This window comes from Macaca mulatta, chromosome 6, assembly GCF_049350105.2.
Source record: "Macaca mulatta isolate MMU2019108-1 chromosome 6, T2T-MMU8v2.0, whole genome shotgun sequence".
NCBI classification, from domain to species: Eukaryota; Metazoa; Chordata; class Mammalia; order Primates; family Cercopithecidae; genus Macaca; species Macaca mulatta.
The window spans coordinates 149,828,971-149,849,625 of NC_133411.1; the positions used below are offsets into that span (position 1 = coordinate 149,828,971).

General features: G+C 42.0%; 1 protein-coding gene and 1 long non-coding RNA gene across 6 annotated transcripts in view; both read left to right on the plus strand.

Annotated features, from left to right (window-relative positions):
• Window positions 1-20,655, plus strand: part of PCDHAC2 (protocadherin alpha subfamily C, 2) — a 45,004-nt gene that overhangs the window by 19,705 nt on the left and 4,644 nt on the right. The window contains exon 3 of one of the 5 annotated variants that reach the window (XR_013394884.1): window positions 16,911-17,070. The exons of the other annotated variants lie outside the window; for them this stretch is intronic. The gene's annotated coding sequence lies outside the window, so the exon portion shown is untranslated. Of the gene's footprint in view, window positions 1-16,910; window positions 17,071-20,655 lie in introns of those variants that run through there. 5 annotated transcript variants of the gene reach the window in all.
• On the plus strand, window positions 18,845-20,619 carry LOC144329542 (uncharacterized). Its single transcript, XR_013394896.1, has 2 exons — window positions 18,845-19,340; window positions 19,738-20,619. It is a non-coding gene; the product is annotated as an uncharacterized LOC144329542 (long non-coding RNA).

Here is a 20,655-nt window from a genome sequence, read left to right on the forward strand (position 1 = left end):
CCAACAATACCCGGAAACTTGTTAGAAATGCAGATTCTTAGGCTCTATCCTAGACTAATGAATCAGAAATTCTCAGGATGGAGGCTGGGTGTGGTGGCTCGTGCCTGTAATCCCAGCACTTTGGGAGGCTAAGGCGGGCAGATCACTTGAGGTCAGGAGTTCAAGACCAGCCTGGCCAACATGGCGAAACCCCATCTCTACTAAAATTACAAAAATCAGCTGGGCATGGTGGCGGGCGCTTGTAATCCCAGCTACTCGGGAGGCTGAGGCAGGAGAATTGCTTGAAACCTGGAGGTGGAGGTTGCAGTGAGCTGAGATCGCACCACTGCATTCCAGCCTGGGTGACAGAGTGAGACTCTATCTCAAAAAAAAAAAAAAGAAAAAGAAAAAAAGAAAGAAAGGCATTCTCAGGAATAGGACCCAGCAGTCTATGTTTTAAAAAGCCTTCCATGTGATACCAATCTACTCTAAAGTTTAAGAACTGCTCTAAGGTCAATATTCCTGAGGTTGTCTTATATCATTACAGGCTGAGAATCCATGCACAGAAGCCATCTGTTTATGGTTCTTGTGAGAAGAAGGGGGCCTTTTCCCATGCCCGAGAGATAATTGTTAAGAGCTCAAGCTTGGGAGTCAGTGACCCTTTCTGAATTCTACCTCTGCCACTCAGTAATTGTATGTTCCTGGGAACATTACTTAACTTTCCTGATTCTCAGTTTCTTTCTCTATAAAATGGGGATAATAGTGGTGTGTACCTTATAGGGTTCTTGCAAAAATGAGATGAGATAATGCACATACATTGCAGAATCTGAAGAACAATAAGGGTTTAGTAAACAGTAGCTATTTTTAAATGATTTTTCAAGGTATGAGTCTATCCTTCAGCTTCAAAATTTAGACCCAGGTTGTTCTGAGTATTCTCTGTGGGAAGAATCTGCTATAGAGAAGATTTTTTTAAGTGCCTGTCTCTTTGTTTCCTTAGGGGATTGCTTTTGCCCTGATTTGCCACATCTCTTTACTCTGTGGAAAATGGACACAGTTTATGTGCCCTAGTTTTATATGGGGATTTATAATCTTAATTGTCTCAAGGATTCTTACCTCTCTGACAAAACCAACTCCCCATAGAAAGACTCCATGGAGACTCCATCTCTGGTCCTTCCCCAGAAAGAAAGCATGATCCTTAAGTTTTTTGGAATCTATTTAGGAGCACTGTCAACATGAATTTTTCCATTTCATGAGTGAGTGCAGCCTCAGGCCTTGTTGGAGAATTTAGAAAGCATGCTGTTCCACTAACCTGTTCAACCTCAACTTCTGCCGTTGTCATAGCAATGACAGTCCTGGGAGGTGTGTGCATATCCTTATTAGGAAAAAAACAAATGAGGTCAGGGATCTGTGTGAGTGGGGCAGCTCCCGCCTGTGAGTATCCTTCGCTCTCACCTGCCATCTGACAGCCCAGGAGTGCCAGCTTGGCTTAGCTTTCTCTACCTGAGGAAAGTAAGTCCTCGTAAGATGCACTTTTACTTTCTGGGGGTGTGAAATTCGTTGTGTTTGCTGGAATTCTCTTTGCAGCTTATGATAAAGAATTTGTTTGTTTTGGATTGACCTGAAGGGAGGAAGCAAGGGTGTGGGAACGGGAATTAGCATCCTCTACCTAGGAGAAGCCATGAAGCTTACTTAAGTCTTTGCTGGCTCCATCCATTCATGACTTTCTTCATCTTGTTCTTGGGAAAACACTCTGTACCTTCCACTTTTAATGGTCATGTAAATAAAAGACTAGAATGGAGATTTCCTGGTTTTCTGAAATTAAACATTTTTGTTTATGAAAAGATTCTAAGATAGTTCTTTCCCTAGACGCTCTGTATTTCCTTGGACCTCTCATTTGGCCCATGGTAATTATTCTAGGATTGGTGGCCTGGGCAGAATACAGTCATGATTAAGACCATAATACATAATAAAAGAGTTTCTTCCATAACAGTAGCCCCAAATAGAGATCACGTGTCTCCTGAAACCTATCCAGTCTCATATGCACTCAGATGTATGCTCCTGGATACAACATTTTAGAGAGTGTAGCGAGGAGAATAGAGCAACACTGTTCTCTTAGGCTGCAGTTTCCTTCAAGCCCCATGATGGAGAGAAGCAGGCTAATGCAGGGTAAGGGAATAGAGACTTACTATAGTTTCTTCAGTTATCATTGATTCCTTTAATATGCCAGCTACATTGAAGCAATACAGTCTGGCCCCTGAAAACCTTGTCAGGAGAAACAACTTTTGAATATATCTTGAAAAATAAAACACTTTATCCCTTCTTTTGTTTAAGAGGGTTGCATAAAACAGGAAAGTTTCTGAATTACACTCCCTTCTAGCTTTCTTTATATACCATTCTTTGTAGCTGAAGTTTTAAGCCCCTTGTCAAAAGGGAGATTCAAGTTTCTGCTGGGGAGATGTCAGTGTCACAAAGGGCCAAGGAAGTGGGGGCTCACCAACTTTGCCACCTGCCTCAGCTCAAAGGTGATGGGCCACCTGTGTGACTGAGAGCTTTGTGGGAAAGAGGATACGGAGGGTGGAGAGTCTGCACTTCACTCTGTGGGAAAAATTGCTGAGATTGTTTAGAATTGGTAGGCTTGGAACTCCTCCTGGGAGGTGCTTCAACAAGAAAGACCTGCTTATAACCTGGGTTGAGGGCAGAGGAGGAAGATAGTTTGTAATTCCTTTAAGTTTTACGGCTCTGGCAAGCCCTGTCCTTAGCCTCACTGATACAAGTAAACTAAAAATGAAAGTCTGCCCTAGTGACAGCAAGGGTCTTTCATGGCAATATTTTAAAATAAATTCTGCCCAGATTTCAAAGGAACGTGAAAATTTTATCTTCAGAGGCAGTCAGCTTTGCAGTTGAAAAGGTCATTGCCTAATCTGGAGAAACATATTCAGTTCAAGCACTGGCTAGAGACTAGGGACCCCCCAGGAAAGGGCCATAAGATTAGTCACTGCCAGGAAGCCTGGCAATGAGTATGTGGACTGGAGAGGAATCTTACTCTGCCTCAGCACTTGGAGTCTCCATTACTCACAATCAGAAAAAGAGGGAGAGCAGAAATAGATGGCATTCCACATTTATCTCAGTGAGACCAAGAGCTTCCTCAGCAACAGCCCTGTCTGAAATGGTCTATCTCCAAGGGCATGGGCTAGGCAAAGGATGGGAAAAGTCAGTCCTGAAGATGGTAATACTAAAGGAAGTAAGGGGGAAGAAGGATGCTTGTGCTACTTTTGAAACAGGAAATTGAGAGCTTTGTAGAAGTCAGACTTAAGAGGCATAATAATAGAAAATTAGGGTATGAAAAGGTAACTTTTAAGAACCAAATGTGGACCTAAGAACACAGAGAAGTTTATTGTAACTAGCGTTGTGTTCCTTGTCTGCTGGATCCCAAACAATGTACCCTCGGTCTTGAAATTATAGATGCCATTACCTGTAAAAAACCAAACAAACAAACTTTAAAAATAAGTAAAGTCTGCCCTGTACAGAAAGTCTAAACAAGCAAGTTTGTTGGTGATGTTCCAAGAAGGTTCACCAGCTTGGGCTTTCTACCAACATTGTCCCAATCTTGTGTCCAGAGCTGTTGCTGTAGTTGGTATCGTGTGAAGCTGAAGAGTGAGGTGACATTCCCCAAGTCTTCTCTCGTCTTTTTCAACTGTGCGTCATAAATACTGTCTTACCCAAGAACACACCTGTTGGATCTCTTTTCCCATAATCACCTGGAGTCAGATGAGTACCGTAAAGGTCTGTGGTAAGACGAAGCCTCAGCCAGTATTAATGATTTACATTAGATGCACATCAAGCTGCTTTCAGAGAGTCCAGATTTGTGGGGATAAGAGCATCACTAGGTATATAAACAGCCCTAGGGTGGATACCTTTGAGCCTGTGAGTTTGGCTCTGTGTTGGACGATGAACCATGAAATAGAGCCCGGAGGACATTGTTTTTTTTAAGTATATGTTCCAGTGAGTGGGTCTTTGCTGGGTCAAGTTTTTTTTTGTTTTGTTTTGTTTTGGTTTTTGTTTTTTTTTTAGATGGAGTCTCGCTCTGCCGCCCAGACTGGTAGAGTGCAGTGGTGCGATCTCGGCTCCCTGCAACCTCTGCCTCCTTGGTCCATGCTATTCTCCTGCCTCAGCCTCCCCGAGTAGCTGGGACTACAGGTGCCCGCCACCATGCCCGGCTAATTTTTTTTATTTTTAGTAGAGACGGGGTTTCACCATGTTAGCCAGGATGGTCTCCATCTCCTGACCTCGTGATCCGCCCGCCTTGGCCTCCTGAAGTGCTGGGATTACAGGCGTGAGCCACCGCGCCTGGCCTGGTTCAAGTTTTATGCATCTTTAAATCCCATACTGTTGCCTCCTGAATTGTAGAAATAGTCTCTTAGAACAAGAGAAAGGAAGACATTTATTGAGAACTGTGATAAGCGCTTTACATGTGTTGCATACTTAACTTTGAGAGAAGTACATTATTATTCCCATGTTTCAGATAAAGAAATTAAAGCTCATAAGAATTAAGTGGCTTTCTTACATTCACACAGCTAGTAAAAATGTTTTTTGCTCACCATTGTATTCCCAGTGTCAAGCAGGATGCCTAGCACACAATGATGCTCAATAAATTTTGTTGAATTCATAAATAAATGCAGTGGTAAAGGCAGTATTTGAACCCATGTCTGCTTGCTGTTGAACCCTATACACTTAACACATTACTATTACCTTGTCCTGCATGATACATGAAGGGAATAGCTTGGTAACTTGGAAGAGACTATTTACTGTCTGAATTCTAGGCCAACCGTAGGGGGTCTGGATTTATTTCCCATTACTGCTGTAGCAAGTTAATCATAAACTTCATGGCTTAAAACAACACAAAGTATTATCTTCCAGTTCTGGAAGTCAGAAGTCCAAAGTGAGTTTCACTGGGCTAAAATCAAGGTGTGTTCTTGCCACTATATAACAAGGATCCACTTTCCTTTCGTTTCCAATAACAGGCTCCTTATTTCTACCTGAGCCCTCACCGGCAGCACCTTTAATGTCCATATTTGTAACAACAATCTGTTCATGACAATTTAGGTTTGCTCCTCACTTTTTTTCTGAGTCCTCTCTAGTAGAGCCATTAATATGCATATTTCTACTAGCAGCCTGTTCAAGGTAATCTAGGCCATTTCTATCATGCTGTTCAAAATTCTTCGACTCTGCCCATTTCCCAATTTCAAGGGCACTTGCGTATTTTTAGGCATTCATAACAGCAGAACCCCACTTCTAGATACCAAAATCTGTATTAGTTTCCTAGGGCTGCCATAACAAATTAACACAAAGTCCCTTTTGCCATGTAACATAATATATTCACAAGTTCTAAAATTAGGATGCAGTCATTTTGGTGGGGCCATTATTCTGCCTACCACATGGTTTTTCATGTTCAGGCAGAAGTGGCTCTGTGTGTGTGTGTGTGTGTGTGTGTGTGTGTGTGTGTGTAAGTTAATTTCAGTAGAGAATGAACTAGCGTAGAGAAAGAGAACTAAGATGAGATGTGTCATGGAAGAACAGTGACTGATGATGCTAACTTTGCTCAGTCAAGAAGCATGATCCATTTAAATCATGCTTTCAGTGATCTACCCAATCAGATAAACTACTCTCCCTTCCTGGGAAGAGTAAGGAAGGAAGTAGATGAAAGATGAAAAGTTTTTTTCCTAGCACATCCCTGCAAAGAATGGGGATATTGGTTTGGTGGGCATTCCCTTTTCTAAGAGCAAAGGTGGAAATGTGGAGAGAGGAGAAAAATAGTTCCCAATACATTATTGTGTTCTGGACTTAGAGATGTTGTTCTGCCCCAGGTTTAAGAATATTGTTCCAAGAGTTGGGAGCAGGCAGGAGAGGACAGTACTCTTTAGATCACCCAGAGGCCGATCTGTAAGGATTCAATCCTGGGGCATGGTAGATAATGGAAAAGTCACTGTCACAAGTGATGCCAGGAGATGGGGCAACACATATTGCCTGCCTTGTGTGCATCTAGTGTCTGTGTCTAAGTGAAAGCAGATTATATCCAGAACTTCCCTGAAAAAAAGAAGAAAGAGCCTGATTGGTGTATATGTGTGTGTTAGGGGTTGAGGGGTGGGTGATGCTCCTGCCAATGTTCCTAAATCCCACCTGCTTTTCCTGTGATGCTTCCTGTGTTGTGGATAGGAGGGTAGGATGGTTCGGGGTCAATTTTATGGATGCATATGTATCTAAGGATGTGTTTGGTTTTGGGGAGCATTTTGTATAACAACCTTCACTCTAGCTCCCTCCTTGAGATTCTAAACAAGCTGGATATCTCCAAAGCTTAGGCCCTCTCCATACTTACAGGAGCTCTGACTGGAGATGAAATCACCCCTTATACTGCTGACAATTATTAGGCCATGGGACCCATGAAAGAGTGTCCCCAGAGTCCAGCATCCCCTGTGGGCTGCTTGTGTCACCAAGATGTCAATCCAACTGCTGTTCTTGCAGTCTGCAGTCAGCAGGGCTGTGTTTATTCAGCGGTCAGTGTCACATCAATTTCCTTCTGTTGCAACAAGTATAAATCGATTCTACATATTTGCCTTTGGGAAATTTCTTTAGAGGGAAACTCACTAAAGCTAATTTCTTTAGCTTTTTGGTATGTTTTCTCTGAATCTGGGGATTTAGAGATATAAATTGGCTTCTTTGGTCTTTTCTTGCCCAGGGTCACAACCTTGCCTCCAGGATAATACCTTCTAAATGTTTGTGATTTGAAGGGCACTACAAAGATCCTCACAAAAACCACCTCCCAGCCAGGTCCCTGGGACTCCATCATTAACCACCGTCATCAGCATTTCTCTTTTAAAATCCTTATTCATTCCTATTCTCCTTCTTTCTTTCTCACATACACACACACACACACACACGCGCACACACACACACACACACACGGGAGAGAGAGACAGAAAGAAAGAGAGAAAGAAGTGAAGTATATAGTATCCTTTCTAGGGATGCTTTTCTTGGCTTGGCTCCAACGTAGAATTTTGTTGGGACCCTCTACATATAGTCATGTACCAAATAACGACACTTTGGTCAACAATGGACCACATATGTGACAGTTGTCCCATAAGATTGTAATACCATATTTTTACTGTACCTTTTCTATGTTTAGATACACAAATACTTGCCATTATATTACAGTTGCACAGTATTTTCTACAGTAACATGCTGTGCAGGTTTGTAGCCTAGGAGCCACAGGCTATACAATATAGCCTAGGTACGTAGTAGGCTATGCCATCTAGCTTTCTGTAAGTACACTCTATGATGTCCATACAACAAAAATGCCTAGTGATGCATTTCTCAGAACATATCCCCATTGTTAAGTGATACGTGATTGTAGTCATCATCAAACATTTATTAAGCACTTAGGTCAGGTCAAGCTCTGTTCTAGGTGATGCAAATATAATATTAAATATAACACAGTCCTGCACTTATAAATCTAACGGTGAAGGCAGAAATGTAAAGAAATATGATGGAAATATTATATTGTCATGTGATAAGGACCATGATAATGCCCTACATAGGCAGGGTCAATGAAGGGGAAGGAAGCTGGGACAAACCACCAGGGCCTGTTGGTCCAGAATGGGACCCAGGGTCTATCTATGTCATAATCAGTTCAAACCCTAGGTAAATGAGGTAAGCTGTTCTGCCTTTCTTGAGACAGTCCCCAGATTGTTTTCACAGGGCCCAAACACTCTCAGCAACCATGAACAATGGATGTCGTGGGTCCCCAGAAGATGGAATTGGAAATTCAGGGGACTAAGTCAGAGATTATTTGACATTTAATACTGGATATTGAGGCCAGGCGCGGTGGCTCACACCTGTGATCCCAGCACTTTGGGAGGTTGAGACGGGTGGATTGTGTGAGCCCAGGAGTTTGAGACCAGCCTGGGCAACTTGGCAAATCCCCATCTCTACAAAAAATATAAGAATTAGCCGGGTGTGATGGCATGCACTTGTAGTATCAGCTACTTGGGAGGCTGAGGCATGAGATTCACTTGAACCTGGAAGGCGGAGGTTGCAGTGAGCCAAGATCACACTACTTCACTCCAGCCTGGGTGACAGAATGAGACCCTGTCTTGAAAAAAAATTTAAAATACTGGGTATTGCAGGATGGCAAGTAGGATGTGGAGAGGAGGCAAAGGAAACAATGTGTGCATGCAAAAACAAAAAACAAATAAACTGAATTGTATAGCCTGGGTTAATAGGATGAGTGCATTTGATGGATGTGGTGGGATAAAGAGATGTTAGGAAATGAGATCAGAAACGTAGACTGGAATCAGATTTTGTAGGACCTTAAACGTCCTGCTAAATAATTTGTAGTTTCATTTGTTGGCCATGGAGAGCTACTAGAAGGTTAGTTGGTTTGTTTATATTTAGGAAAGAAGATTCTTGTAAGTTTCCTTTACTCTACTGAATTTTCAAAAATCAACCTACAGCAGTCCCAACTTATCTCGGGAGATACGTTCCAAGACCCTCAGTGGATGCCTGAAACCTCATTTAGTACTTACCTTTATATATATTATGTTCTTTCATAGGCGCACCTATGATAAAGTTTAATTTGTAAATTAGGCACTTGTGCTTTGGGGCCAGTATTAAGTAAAATAAGGGTACTTGAATACAAGCACTTTGATACCGAAACAGCCAATCGGATAACAAGACACTTTCTAAGTGAACTAACAGGTGAGTAGCGTAGACAGCATGGATAGGCCGGACAGAGGGATGATTCACATACTGGGCAGGATGAAGCAGGATGGCTTGAGATTTCATCACATTACTCAAAACAGCTTGCAATTTAAAACTTATGAATTGTTTATTTTTGAAAATTTTCAGTTAATATTTTCAGACTAAGGTTGACTGTGGGTAACTGAAGCCTCAGAAATCAAACCTCAAATAATGGGGGATCACTGTGCTGAATAACATGTCAAGATGAGCTATGAGCTTTCAACTTAGTGTTTTTCTTCTCCCAAACCAAATATTGGAAACTTTGGAGTGTTTAGAAAAGGAGAATCAAAACGGGAAGTAAATGCAGCATTTTTTTATTGTAAAAAAAGAAGGGCGGGCCTTGGAAATGTTCTTAGGTAATCCTGGTGGATTTGGTATGTCATGTCTGAGAAAATGTGAAGAGTGAAGGGCAGGTTTAAAATTTGTCTCGTGTTGGTTTCTGAAGGGAGATAGCATGGCATTGCACAGTGCCTCACATTTCTATCGTATCACTTAATAATTGTGCAACCTGTGCTTCAGATTTATCAATGTGTAAAAGAGGAGAGACCATAGGCTGTTGTAAGTATTAAATGAGATAATGCATGCAAAATGCTTAGAACCATGCTTAGTTCATGGTAGCCACTCAAAAATGTCGTCAGATCTATTACTACTCAATTTAATGCTCCTGGCACTTAACACAGTGCTTGGCACACAGTAAAGAGGATTCAAAATGTTTTTGCTAGATTACATGGAATGGTATGGAAGTGTGCAGGGTGGGGTAGAGGGTTCTCCTATTATCTTGCCTTCCTTATACTGCAGTGTGCTGACAGCACCTCCATTTTATATCCTCAATGCACAGATATCACTACTTGTCTAGAAATGGTTGCTCAAGGCTGAGAAGTGACACAGCAACACAGAGCCTGGGATTGCTGCCAAATTTTAAGAAGCACAGATTGTAACAAAGTAAGGGGGGAGGCTAGAGAAGAAAAGTTTGAAAACCCAACCAAAGTCAGAAGCCATTTTGTTGTCAGGTAAAATGATGCCTCATAGATTTTCAGGTGGGGCAGGCAGTGTGAAACCTTTGGGAATAGTCAGTGTTAAGATGTGGTGCTAAGGGAGGAACCCAGTAGTGCTCAGGCCTGGGCAAGACTGGCTTCTTGGGGCCCAGCATTTAGAAAGGCCCTGTGTGTTTTGATATACTGTCACTGTCTTGAAGTTCTTAATTATTTGTTAACAAGGGCCCCCTCCCGCCATTTTCATTTGGCAAATTTCACTGGTTCCTGCAAATTATGTAGTTAATCGTGGGTCCAGGCTAGTTTTTGAACCATGTCGGGCTAGTGTTCTTCTGAACCTCTCTCTCTTTGATTTAATTACAGAAGAAACAAAAGTCATAACAAATTATATCTGTGCAGGACTAAAATAAAATGAGTAGTGCCTCACTCCCTACATCCAATCATGCTTTCCAAAAGTAACCACTATCAATAATTTAGCGTGTAGCTCCAGAATTCTTTATATGTCTACATTTTAAATTAATGTATTTTAAAATAAAATAGAATTACATTGTTGAAGAAAGTATTAAACAATACAGCATTATTTGCATAGAAATATTTATTTCCCTCAATCCTATTTCCCTTTGGTGAAGCAACCACTGTTAACAATTTTGTGTTTATCCTCCAATATTTTTTTGAAATTAATCAACTTTACTTTTTAGAGCAGTTTTAGGTTCACAGAGAAGTTGAGTAGAAAGTGTAGAGTCTCATGCACTCCTGCTCTCCCACGTGCACAACGCCTCCTACCCCCGCCACAATGACATCCTGCCCAGAGTGATACATTCATTACAATTGATAAAACTATATTGACATCATTATTGAAACTATCATTACCACCCAACTTCCATGTTTACTTTAGGGTTCACTCTTCCAAATATTTCTAGCATCACTTAACAATGGGGATACACTGAGAAATGTGTCGTTAGGCAGTTTTTTCATTGTACAAATATCATAGAATGTACTTTCATAAACCTAGATGATATAGCATACTACACACTTAGGCTTTATCATATGGCCTATTTCTCTAAGGCTACAAGCCTGTACATCATATTACTATACTGAATACCGTAGGCAATTGTTACACAATGATAAGTATTTGTGTATCTCAACATACCTAAACACAGAAAAAGTACAATAAAAATATATTATTATAATCTTATAGGACAACTGTCGTATGTGTGGTCCACTGTTGACTGAGACATGATTATAGGGCGCATGACTATATAGAGATTTTCAAAAAGCAAAATGGGATAATGCTATACATATTATACAGCTTGTGTGTGTGCATATGTTAACAAACACCTTTCTCCATTAGTACATATAGACTTGCCACAATCTTCTTGAGTAAGGGTATAGTACTATGTTGTATACGTATATCATAATTTATCCAATTTCCTGTTGGTATCTATGTTTTCTAAACAATGCAATATACATTCTTATACATATTTCTTATGCATGCTTACTAGTATTTATATAGGATAAATTTCTGGAAGTAGAATTACAGAATCATAGGATATAAAAATATCAAATTGGCAAATTGGCATTCACTTACCTGTGATTGAACTGCACTTGTTACATACTTCCCTCTGAGCCTTCCATCCCCACCTCGAGCTAGTGCTATATGTCACTTAACTCGGTGACGTCATCATCAACAGACTTAACCTCCACAGTTAAAAATGCTAGAGCAAACAGAGGAGAAAATTTGCTTGTGAATCATAATAGCTAACCTGTATTGAACAGTTAAGCCATGTGCCAAGTATTATTCTAAGCACTTTACAAGTATTAACTCCTTTAATCTGTATAACCACACCCAGAAATTTTTGTATTAATATACCCATTTTACTGCTAAGAAAACTGAGACCCATAAGATTAAATAAGATCACACATCTAGTAAGGGCACCAGAATCTGAAGCAGAATTGTCTGACTTCTGAGTCTGTGCTCTTAACCACTGCACACACCGTCTCTAGAAAGTTTAATGCCATCTTTATGCCAGAATTTATCTACCTTGTTTATCCTTTAAAACTGTTATTGTATTTATTCATTTACTTGTCTTTTCCTCCCACTGTACTGTAATTCTTTGAGAACAGAGTACTTGTCCTAATATTATTCATATTTATATCCCTAATTCCTAATTTAATGTCTGATTTATTGTAAATAAGTTTTTTTTTTTTTTTTTGAGATGGAGTTTTGCTCTTGTTGCCCAGGCTGGAGTGCAATGGCACAATCTCAGCTCACTGCAACCTCTGCCTCCTGGGTTCAAGTGATTCTCTTGCCTCAGCCTCCCAAGTAGCTGGGATTACAAACTTGCGCCACCACACTAGGCTAATTTTGTATTTTTAGTAGAGACGGGGTTTCACCATGTTGGTTAGGTTGGTCTTGAACCCCTGACCTCAGGTGATCTACCTGCCTTGGCCTCCCAAAGTGCTGGATTACTGGCGTGAGCCACGTGCCTGGGCTTGTAAATAATAAGTTTAGTTGAATAAATAACAATGCCTCTGGGAGGTAGCTATTATATCCATTTTACAAATGAAGAAACTGTAAGTAAATGTTAATCAAAGAGTATCCTAGAAAATAGTAGAAAGCAGAATGCCAGAGCTGAGATTTGAACCCAAGACTTTGATACCTCGTCCAGTGTGCTTTCCACCATGTCTAAGCAGCCTCCTTCACTTCCTCCTTCAGAGGGCTATGGAGAGTAACCTAGCAACCATTTCTAAGCTGGAAAATGTCACAGCCCGAAGTCTTCAATCCCCTAGGAGGAGCAGAGCCTGATGGGGAGAGAGTCATTGGAAAAGAGAATTTCTGGAAGTACTACATTTGGGAATAGGTGGTTAAAGTGGGAGTTGGATTTGTAAAGGAATACTACATAGTAATAATACCCATTCTTTATTTCAGAGTTTCTGCATGACAGACATTGATCTGTGTGATTTATAAGCCTTGTCTCTTTTTAATGTTCACAATCCCATTAGATGGTTATTGTTATCTTTGTTTTGCATATGAGAGAATGGGAGCTAAGAGGCCAAGTGCCTCACTCAAAGTTCACAAATAAGTGGTGAAGCAGATTCCAACTCAAGTCTTTGTTACCCAAGAACCTACATTTTAAGCATTGTGTTACCCCCTGGATATGACAGCCAACTGAAGAGGGGGTATTTTGAGAAGAGACTCTAAAGGGAAATTGCCTTCCCTACATCCCAGGGGATGTTAGCAACCAGGAAACAAGGTAGAGAAAACTGTGCAGCCTGAGCCCTGCTGGGTTGCGGGGGACTCATGGAAAGAAGAAATGTGAGGTTTTTTTTAGCTAACTACGGAGACCAGCCATTCCAATGTTTGAATCTGGGTTCGCAGCACATGATGTCTTTATACTCTTAACCTAGAAATGGCAGAGTTATTTTGGGCACAAAGCAAGAGCTGTGGCTTTAAAAATATGCCAAGTGTATTTATCTCTTCCGCTCCAAGATTACTGAAAATTAGCCCAGCTGTAGCTTGGGGCACCAAACAGCCAAAAAATCTTCTTCCAGCTCAACTCATTCCACCCAAAGAGGGTGAAACACCGAGGAGTAGCAGGTCTAGCGGCCTCTGGGGAGTGGTATTAGATTGGCCTCCCCATTGCTAAGCCTGACATCCAATCACACATGCAGCACTCTCCCAGCTGCTCTATAGATCAGAATGGTAGGCCTATGAATGGAGCTCAGCTCTGTCTCTTCCCTCATCTCCAAGGCTTCACAAGAAGTAAACAAAACAAACAAAAACTATTTGATTATTGAGCCAAGGAGTCAACGTGAGAATAGTTTTTCACCTTCATTATGAAATCCCTTTGTGGGGCTGAATGTGGTGGCTGACACCTGTGATCCTAGCTCTTTGGGGAGGCAGAGGTGGGAAGATTGCTTGAGGCCAGGAGTTCAGGACCAGCTTGGGCAACACAGCAAGGCCCTATCTCTCTCTATATATGTATATATATTTTTTTAATTTTTTATTTTTATTTATTTATTTATTTATTTTGAGACGGAGTTTTGCTCTTGTCGCAATCTTGGCTCACTGCAACCTCCTTCTCCCGGGTTCAAGTGATTCTTCTGCCTCAAACACTCGAGTAGCTAGGATTACAGGTGCCTGCCACGATGCCCAGCTAATTTTTGTATTTTTGGTAGAGACAGGGTTTCACCATGTTGGGCAGGCTGGTCTCAAAATCCTGACCTCAGGTGATGCACCTGCCTCGGCCTCCCAAATTGCTGGGATTACAGGCATGAGCCTCTGTGCCTGGCCCCTATCTCTATATGTTAAAAAAAAAATTAGCCAAACATAGTGGCACACAGCTGTAGTCCTAGCTATTCAGAAGGCTGAGATGAGAGGATCACTTGAGCCCAGGAGGTCCAGGCTGGCAGTCAGCCATGATCTCACCATTGTACTCCAACCTGGGCAACAGATATAGACCTTGTCTCTAAAAAAAAAAATAAAAATCCTGTGTGATTTAGGACAAATTATCTTGCTGTAATTTAAGCCTTTGGATTCCTTTTTTATAAAATAAATATGCTTTACATATGTATTTAGATAAATACATTTATAATAGCTTTAATTAATTGTAATTAAATCATTTAAAATTAAATACATGCAAAATACCCAATAAACTGTCTAATCCATAATAAGCAATCAATAGTCCTTAAACAAATGAATCTTCTGCTGCTCTGATCTTAATAAGTAAAATTTAATGAGTGTTTACTTTGCGCCATGCACTTACACTATGTGCTGTATAAGGATAATTACATTTAATCTATAACAACCCTATGGGGCGGGCACTACTATGATCTTTTTTTACGGATGAAAACTGATTATGAAATAATTTGCCAAACAGCACATAATTTACATGATGTAGCCAGGTTTAAGCCTACTATTCTGATTACAGAGCCTAAGATCTTACAGAGAACAGGGAGTATATTTTTACATTCCCTTGTTTCCATGGAAAAGTCTTTCCACTGTCTATTGAAGGACTAAGCAGCAGAGGGGAAGTGCTGGAAATGCTAGCCCAGGTGGGCTTAGCTTCTTCCCTCTCTCTCTGATCCTGGACAGGATTTGGGTTTCAGACCACGATTCTCCTGTGTTTCGTGGGCTGTGATTACTCAGATTAGGTCTGCTCAATTCATAAAGGACTGGCTGGGGTTGGGGGTGAAGGTGTGGGAGAAGGCGGAGCTTGTCCGGACAGTCGGTCCAACAAACCCCACAGATGGCGAAATAGGGGGCGGGGAAGGAGCTTGAGATGTTTTACAACCTGGGCTGTTTCAGCGGTTGATGGCGGATGGTTTTTGCCTTTTGGTCAGCCTGAGTATATACTATCATTCTACAATCGGCCAAATTCTGACAGAGAGGGAGACAGAGAGAGAGGCTAATTAAATTGATGCCCAAAGCCAAGAAGGAGCAAAAGAAATCGGGGCTGCTTGAAAAAGACTGCAGTGGCTGACTTGGGTGGTGAGCGGAAATAAGGAGGAGGGAGAGGCGCAGTGTCCCTGCGCGGAAAGTTCGCTTGCAAACCCGGAATCTGCACAGCCTTCGGTGCCCTGACTCTTTCCTGGGCATCGAGAGGCAGCAACAGCTGCCCGCGCCGAAGAACGAGCAGTCCAGGGGAGCTGTCTGGGGCTGGGCCGGAAACGACCGTAATCATTTAATAGCCTTTGCCGGCTGCACTGACTTAGCAGAGTGGGCGGTAGGCAGGCTCCAGAGTGCTGTCTGGCAAGATAGTCCCCGGCTTTAATCAAAATGATGGGTTTTCTGGAAGCTCTTTATTAACCTCGGCACTGAAATCCCAGAGCTGGTAACAAAGGGATGAATGGGGACCAAAGGGGCGGAGCCGAAACCTGGAGCCCGGCTGCATCCGCACCCCTTCCCCCACCTCCACTCCTTCTTTCATCTCATTCTGGCTTAGGGCTCCTGCTGGCATCTCTGTGCCTCACAAATAGTAGTAACAAAACAGGCAATAACCATAATAATTGGCACATTTGTATAACGCTTTAGGGTTTTCAAAGGACGACCTTGTTATACAGCTCGGGATCTGAGTCTCCTAGTTGGAGTCAGACTCCCTAGTTTTGAGTCCCAGGCTCCACCAGTTAGTGACCATGTGACCATTGGTCCTTGGTCCCCTCATCTCTAAAACAGACACATAACACAGACAGAGATATTAGAAGTATCTACTTCATAGGGCTCTTGTCAGGACCAAAACCTATGTGGCATGTAGATCTGTTTAACTCTGTTGCACGCACACAGGAAGGGCACAATAAATGTTAACTACATCGACAACCCTGTGATGTAGACAGGAAGGGGATCATTTCCATTTTATGGATGAAGAAACTGAGGCTCAGAGATATTTATGTAAATGGCCCAGGACTATGCACTAGTGAGAGAACCAGGGCAAGTCCTCAAGAACAGAAAGAGAACAAAGCAAGATGAAGAGAAGAAAAGAAAAGCGAACACCCTCCAACACCCTCCAGCACATGCCCCTCTGAGAGCTTTCCTGAAAATAGTATCCTTGGTCAAAAAGAATTTGTGTTCTTCTATTAGGGAAAGTCAGTGTAAATCAGAAAAGCCCTCCTGGCCTTAACAGAACAGTTCTAAATGGGGATGAGGGTGAGTTTAACAGGCCTGGCATTTGCTTCGCAATCTTCTGGCCCTTTCCTGGCATTTGCCTTGGCAAAGCCTCTGACCTGATCATTTCTAGTCCCTGAGGCTCAACTCCATCAACTCAGACAGCCAGGGTTAGTTTAGCATGAAAGAGGAAAGCTGGAAATTTTGCCAAAAAGACTCCTGGGCAGTGCCTAAGGAAAGTGCCCAAATTGGATTATAGGATGACATGAAGTGACCAGCTGTTTCCAGAGGGCAGGGTTTTTTGTTTGTTTGCTCTGTCGCCCAGGCTGGAATGCAGTGGTGCAATCTCAGCTCACTGAAACCTCTGCCTCCCGGGTTCAAGTGATTCTCATGCCTCAGCCTCCCAAGTAGATGAAATTACGGGCATGCACCAGCACAGTCTGGCTAATTTTTGTAGTTTTAGTAGAGATGGGGTTTTACCATGTTCCCCAGGCTGGTCTTGAACTCCTGGCTTCAAGTGATCCACCCGCCTCAGACTCCCGGAGTGCTGGGATTTTAGGTGTGAGTCACCGTTCCTAGCCCCAGAGGGCAGTTTTTAAAGTAGAAGTGAAGATCTGTATGTTTTCATTAAAATATAGGTTGTTCTGATTTTAAAATGTATCCCTACCCATTGTGAAGATATTGGCTAATCCAATTAAAAAAAAACACCATATTTTGTATAATTATGATCATACTCTGTTAAATAAACTTGTAAATCCTATTAAATCCTATTGGGTTGTAATCTATAGTCTGGGAAGGGCTCTGCCTAAAGATTCAGACCCCTACCAGATTTATATTGTCTGAAATCCTCTTTCTAGCCTCTAACAGGCCCATTCATTTGAGTCTTGACTGCATCCTCAGTCTTGTCTTTGCCTGAGGGTGAGCTAGGACCCTGGGAGCGGAAGGGAGGGGACTTGCCAGAGATCCTAGAAGGGAAAGGAGGCAGCACTGAAAGAAGAAACATTTCTTTGATCATTTACTGAGCCTGGCCCCTGATTGGGGTTAGGGGTAGAAATGTGCTTCTTCCGTTTTCATCTTCTTCAAAAGGGAGTATCTCCTTAATTCTGCCCCAAAGGCATGACATTTTATACGCAAAGCCAGACAAGTGTCTTGAGTGCTCTTAGCCAAAAGGAACTCAGATTAGGAGGCCAGTCAGTGTTTGTCAGATCCTTAAGCTTTTGTTTTACGTGGAATGAGTCACAGTCTACATGCTGCTGAGCTCTCAGAGATGTTTGTTTATACAACAACCAGAACAGGTGAGGCACAGTGGTCTGTGAGGGACTGGAGAAACCACACCTTGTTCTGCTCCGTGGAAGCTGGACATGTGGAGGAGGCACCTGACTAGATCTCCACTTCCTGGAGTTTAGGCTGAGTCATATAGAACCAGGAAGCTCAGTGACATGTTAAAGTGGATTAACTCTTGGCAGTCCTGCTGTGAGGGGCTCCCTCTGCCAATACACACAGCCATTAATGTCCTTTAACTCTGCAAGATGAAGATATCTCTGTGTTCTGCATTTCCAGATGACAGTGCTTAGGCCTCATGCAGAGTCCTGGTTATGGTTGAAGAAAAATTTCTATTTTGGGCTCTGAGGGCAACTACAGGACTGTGGAGTGGTGCTGAAACCCAGTTTTAGGCGCCAAATCAGAGGCTTTTAAATACATTTCTTCTTACGCACGTCCGTGTGAAGAGACCACCAAATAGGCTTTGTGTGAGCAACAAGGCTGTTTATTTCACCTGGGTTCAGACGGGCTGAGTCCGAAAAGAGAGTCAGCAAAGGGTGGTGGGATTATTATTAGTTCTTACAGGTTTTGGGATAGGCGGTGGAGTTAGGAGCAATGTTTTGTGGGCAGGGAATGGATCTCGCAAAGTACGGTCTCAAGGGTGGGGAGAATTACAAAGAACCTTCTTAAGGGTGGGGAAGATAACAAAGTACATTGATCAATTAGGGTGGAGCAGAAAAATCACAATGGTGGAATGTCATCAGTTAAGGATATTTTCACTTCTTTTATGGATCTTCAATTGCTTCAGGCCATCTGGATATATACGTGCAGGTCACAGGGGATATGATGGCTTAGCTTGGGCTCAGAGGCCTGACATTTCTCTCTTTTCTCAGTCTCTCAGAGACAGGACCTGTATTTTAAAGGTTAAACAAGCAGATTCTGGCTGAGCTCAATTGCAGATTTGATTAACTTAGATAGATCAAAGACAGTAGTCTCAGAGAAAAAAATTGTTTCTCATCCCTAAAGTGCTATTGTGTCAGCTCTGCCGGGGGAAGCTTGGTGTAAGGAAAAGGGTTTGGAAGAGAGAAGAAAATTTCTTGCCCCCTCTCCTCACTGCCTGCTGTAAATTTGTAGTATCTTTATCTTGGCCTCCTAAGTCCCAAGAGCTGCATTATATATAATTGCCCATATGTGATACCATTTACTGAATTCTTGCGTTGTGCTAAGCATCAAGTTTAGCACTTTACGTGAATTACCTCGTTGTCTTTAGGGACCCCAAAAGTGCCTCACTGGAGAGTTGTTTGGTCTGCTAAAGAGTGGGTACCACTTTTACTTCTCACATCAGTCCTTTCATTCATTCATCCAGCAAGTATTTACTAAATACCTGTTATGGGCCAGGAATTGTGCTAGGCACTGGTTATACATTGGTGAATAAACAGATATATTTTTTGCCTTTGTGAATCTTACAGTGATAGAGACTAATAGGCTAAGGGGGTGCTGTTTGGCTAGGAATGTCATAGAATGCCTTTCCGAGGAGGTTACTTTTAACATAGACTTGAAGAATGAGGAGTCATGCTAAGAATGGATAAGAGATCATTCAAGACAAAAGCAAACCAGATGTGTAAAGATCTTGAAGTAAAAAGAATTCCAAGGAGCCAGGTATGGTGGCCTGTAGTCCCAGACACTTGGGAGGCTGAGACAGGAGGGTCACTTGAGTCCAGGAGTTTGAGGTTACAGCAAGCAATGCTTGCACCACTGCACTTCAGCCTGGGTGACAGAGTGAGAACCTATCTCTAACAAACAACAACAAAAGACAACTCCAAAGAGTATTTGAGGATCTGAAAGAAGGCCTGTATGGATGGAGTATAACAGTAAGAGGGAGATTTGTAGATGAGAGCGAAGAAGAAATAAAAATCAGATTATTGAAGGGACTTACGTATCATGGTAAGGAGTTTTTTTTTTTTTTTCCTCAAGGCAATAGAAAGCCTAAGCAGAGGAGTGATATAATCTGATTTCTATTTTTAAAGGATTTTGCTATATGTATGTTATACTTCAATTTTATTTATTTATTTATTTATTTATTTTTAGACAGAGTCTTGCTGTGTCGCCCAGGCTGGAGTGCAGTGGCGTGATCTCGGCTCACTGCAAACTCCACCTCCCAGGTTCACACCATTCTCCTGCCTCAGCCTCCTGAGTAGCTGGGACTACACGCCCGTCTAATTTTTGTATTTTTTAGTAGAGATGAGGTTTCACTGTGTTAGCCAGGATGGTCTCAATCTCCTGACCTCGTGATCTGCCTGCCTCAGCCTCCCAAAGGGCTGGGATTACAGGTGTGAGCCACCACGCCTGGCTGTTATACTTCAATTTTTAAAGAGAGACTTTAAGAAATGAAGATGACTCTGGCTACTGTGTGGAGGGTTGGAGAGAAGCAAAAGTGGAAGCAGACTGAATAAGGAGACTATTGCTGCAATTCATATAAGAGATGATGGTGTCCTGAAAGAGTGGTGGCAGTGAAAATTGGGAGAAGAGGGCAGAGTCAAGATATATTTAGGAGACAGAAATGACAGGTCTTGATGATGTATTATAAATGAAGAATGAAGAATAGAATAGAGAAAAATGAATAATTAGCTCTGAACTTTCTGGCTTGAGAAATGGGGTAAATGGGGTGTAATTTACTGAAACTGGAAAGATTTAGAAAGGAATAGATTCGAGGAATCAAGAGTTTGATTTCAGATTCCTTCAGTCCGGGATGCCCATGAGATTTCCAACTGGGGATACCAGATAGGCAGTTACACATGAGATTGGAGCACAGAGAGATGTGGGCTTAAAATATAAGTCTGCATCTCATCAGCTTATTCAGATAGTATTTATATCCATGGATATGGCTGAGATCCCAAAAGGAGAGAGTGAAGAGAAAATAGAGAAGAGAGTCTAGGGCCAGACCCAAGGAAGCTTCAACACACAGATGAGGAGACTGACAAAGAAACTGAAAAAGGAGACTGACAAAAAACTGAAAAAGGAAACTGACAA